This window comes from Dipodomys ordii, unplaced genomic scaffold (genome assembly GCF_000151885.1).
Source record: "Dipodomys ordii isolate 6190 unplaced genomic scaffold, Dord_2.0 Scaffold66, whole genome shotgun sequence".
In the NCBI taxonomy this organism is placed as follows: Eukaryota; Metazoa; Chordata; class Mammalia; order Rodentia; family Heteromyidae; genus Dipodomys; species Dipodomys ordii.
This window is the reverse complement of record NW_012267282.1, coordinates 138,153-141,862: the sequence shown is the minus strand read 5'-3', so window position 1 is coordinate 141,862 and position 3,710 is coordinate 138,153. Positions and strand designations below refer to the sequence as shown.

The 3,710-nt window shown below is 45.5% G+C and overlaps 2 long non-coding RNA genes across 2 annotated transcripts in view; one reads left to right on the top strand and one right to left on the bottom strand.

Annotated features, from left to right (window-relative positions):
- Positions 1 to 1,136, bottom strand: part of LOC105990700 — a 3,534-nt gene extending 2,398 nt beyond the window's left edge. Inside the window, exons 1-2 of the long non-coding RNA XR_001175327.1 lie at positions 895 to 1,136; positions 173 to 245 (exon numbers count right to left, since the gene is read on the bottom strand). This is a non-coding gene — a long non-coding RNA (uncharacterized LOC105990700). The remainder of the gene's footprint in view (positions 1 to 172; positions 246 to 894) is intronic.
- Positions 1 to 3,710, top strand: part of LOC105990701 — a 17,119-nt gene that overhangs the window by 2,743 nt on the left and 10,666 nt on the right. The window lies entirely within an intron of this gene.

The following is a 3,710-nucleotide window of genomic DNA, read 5'->3' as shown; positions in this document are numbered from 1 at the left end:
AAAAAAAAAAAAAAATAACAGTACACCCAAGTCTTAAACCAATATCAAGATCTCTACCACTGAGCTACATCCCAGATCTCAAATTAATCCATATTTAAACGGAGTTGACTGTTTTCATTGCCTTCCTGAATCTCAAGAACCTTTCGCTGGCTGTACCCTCAGCCTGACTTACATTGCATGGTGAGCCTTCACCTGAGTGCGGCAGTTGCGGCCCCAGTAGCAGTCAGGACGGGATGTTACAGCCACTGAAAAAGAGAAGATGCACACCCACATTAGGGATCATACGTAGCCACACAGCTAGCTAATTGAATGTGTAAGCAGAGTTATGATGAACCTCTCAGTGCAAGTTTCCTCAGACCATGCTAGGAATTAAGGAAAGGAAAAACAAATTTTGCTGAAAACCAAATCTAGGAAATGAAAGTATTCCAATGATCAGATTGACATCTTTGCTTTAGAACACTGCATTGCCTTGGCCAGCAGTGACAAAAGTCTAGTCCTACAGTAAATAGCACCTCGACGCTCAAGTGCCCATCTCCTTGTCATGTGGGACTTTTATTCTTTTTGTTGTTGTTGTTCGTCATGGGGCTTGAACTCAGGGCCTGGCCGTTGTCCCTGAGCTTTTTCACTCAACATTAGTACTCTACCACTTTGAGCCACAGTGCCACTTTCAGTTTTCTGGTAGTTAATTGGAGAAAAAGACTCTCACAGATTTTCCTTCCTGGGCAGGCTTTGAACCAGGATCCTCAGACACAGCCTCCTGAGTAGCTAAGATGACAGGCGTGAGCTTGGGACTTTCATTCTATGATAAGCACTGCACCAAGGCCCAAACTGAACATCTGTTATACACAGATCAAGAAGCCAATTAAGACAGACTTGGAGTCGTGGACACCTTACCTGGCAACTCAGAAGCAGGAATGTTCTGCCGATACTGATAGGTCAGCTCTCGGAAGCTGCGAAGGCCACAGCAGTAACATAACACAGTGTTTCCAGTAACTCTGTAATCTGAAGGGAACACAGCCTCATGTAGATAGAGCACACAGGCTCAAGTAACAGTGGATGTCATTTTCTAATTAGCAGAATAAAATCAGTACTTTAAAATATGGGCTCCATTGATCCATAAATGAGGTGGAATGATAAGTTATACATTTGGAAAACAGCAGCAAAATCAATTTATTTTCCATTAGCAAAGTAATACCACATGGATTAAAAAATTTTTAAGGTGGCTCAGTGGTAGAGTGCTTGCCTTGCATGCATGAGGCCCTGTGTTCGATTCTTCAGCACCACATAAACAGAAAAAGCCGGAAGTAGTGCTGTGGCTCAAGTGGTAGAGGGCTAACCTTGAGCTGAAGAGCTGAGGGACAGTACCCAGGCCCAGAGTTCAGGCCCACAACCGACAACCCCCCCCCCAAAAAAAAATCCATAAATATGTTAAGAGCTGGACAATAGTGGCTCAGCCTGTAATCCCTAGCTAATATCTGAAGATTGTGGTTCAAAGCCAGTCTGGGCAGGAAAGTCCATGAGACTCTTTTTTTTTGAGCTGTGTGCCTGGGCACTGTCCCTGAGCTCTTCAGCTCAAGACTAGCACTCTACCACTTGAGGCACAGTACCACTTCCGGTTTTCTGGTAGTTATTTGGAGATAAGACTCTCATGGACTTGCCTGCCTGGGCTGGCTGTGAACCATGATCCTCAGATCTAGCCTCCTGAGTAGCTAGGATTACAGGTATGAGCCACTGACATCCAGACCATGAGACTCTTAGCTCCAATTAACCACCAAAATGCCAGAAATGGAGGTGTGGCTCAACTAGTAGAGTACTTGAGCAAAAAAGCTCAGGGACAATGCCCATGCCCTGAGTTCAAGCCCGAAGACCAGAACAAGAAAAGAATAGGGATGGGCTGGGAAGGTGGCTCAGTGGTAGAGTGCTTGCCTTGCAAGCCTGAGGCCCTGGGTTCGATTTCTCAGCACCACATAAGCAAAAAGAAAAAAGCTGGAGGTGGCGCTGTGGCTCAAGCGGTAGAGTGCTAGCCTTGAGCTGAAAAGCTGAGGGACAGCGCCCAGGCCCAGAGTTCAGGCCCCAAACTGGACCCCCCCCAAAAAAAAAAAGAAAAGAAAGGGGGGGGGGAAAGGAGGAGGAGAAACTTGTAATCAATATTTTCTCTTGAGGTATTTTTTTGTGTGTGTGTGAGAATCAGTGAGAACAACTGTGGCTCAAACTCAGGGCTTCTTACCTGCTAGGAAGGTGCTCTATTGCTTGAGCCACCTAGGTCTTTTTGCTTCAGGTTTTTCTCCCCCCCTAACTCTTTTATCCAGATCGTGATTTTTTCCTTCCTCAACTTTCCAATGAGGTTAGATTACAGATACCACCACGCTTGGCATTTGTGTGTATGTACCAGGACTAGGGCTCAAGCCTGGAGCTATACCATTTGAGCCACACATCCACTTCCAGTTTTTTGTTGGTTAATTGGAGATGAGAGTTGCAAAAATTTTCCTGCAGTACTAGCTTTGAACTATGATCCTCAGATCTCAGCTAAGATTATAGTTAGGAGCTTACCAGCCCCAGCTTGTTTATGAGATGTGTTACTTTTGCCTAGCTTGGACTCAAAACTGCAATCCTCTTGTAGCTACTTTACAAACAGCTGGGATTACAGTGTGTCACCACAATGGACCCTCTTGCCGAGAGAAAGAGAGAGAGAGAGAGAGAGACAGAGAGTGTCTTTTGTATACCAGGCCTGGGGCTTCAACTCAGGGCCCGGGCACTGTCCCTGCTCAAGGCTAGTGCTGTATCACTTTGAGACATCTGTGGTTGTTAATTGGATATAAAAGTCTCATACCCCACGACTACTACAAGAAAAAAAAAAAGAGTCTCATACAGCTAACAGGCTAATGCCTGTAATCCTAGCTACTCAGGAGGCTGAGATCTGAGGATTCTGGTTCAAAGCCAGCCCTGGCAGGAAAATCTGTGAGACTCTTAGCTCCAACAGGAAGTGGCAATGTAGCTCAAGCGGTAGAGCACTCACCTTGAGCTGAAGACCTGAAGGACAGCAACCAGGCCCAGAATTCAAGCCCCACAACCAACAACAATAACAAAAAGTCTCATGCACTTTCCTGCCCAGGCTGCCTTTCAACCACCATCCTCAGGTCTGAGCCTCCTGAGTAGGTAGGATTACATGCATGAGCCACCAGTGCCTTGCTTAGTGTTTTTATTTTTATTTATTCATTTATGTTGTTGCAGTGCTGGAGAGAGAACCCAGAGCATCACATATGGAGGCAAGGGCTCTGCCGTTGAGCTACCACTCACCTGAGCATTTTTTTTCTTTTTTTTTTTTTTGCTTATGTGGTGCTGAGGAATCGAACCCAGGGCCTCATTCATGCAAGGCAAGCGCTCTACCACTGAGCCACCTTCCCAGCCCTCACCTGAGCATTTTTATGTGAGGGTTTCCAGTGACTTATTTTAGCCTTTGCATATCCTGAGATGACTTGTTTTCTTTGTGGGCCTTTATCATTCTTGAAAAAGTAAGAATGCGTTGTAAAACAAAAGGCATTCCAAGCAACTGATGGAAGTGGTAGTCATGCTAAACATGAACACTGACAGACAGGTATTCACTAGAACATGTCCTTGAGATAGAACCAGCCAAAAGGGATTTTGACTTAAGAGTTCAATCCTCTCGAGCTAGGAAGGTGGCTCAGTGGTAGAGCACTTGCCTTGCATGC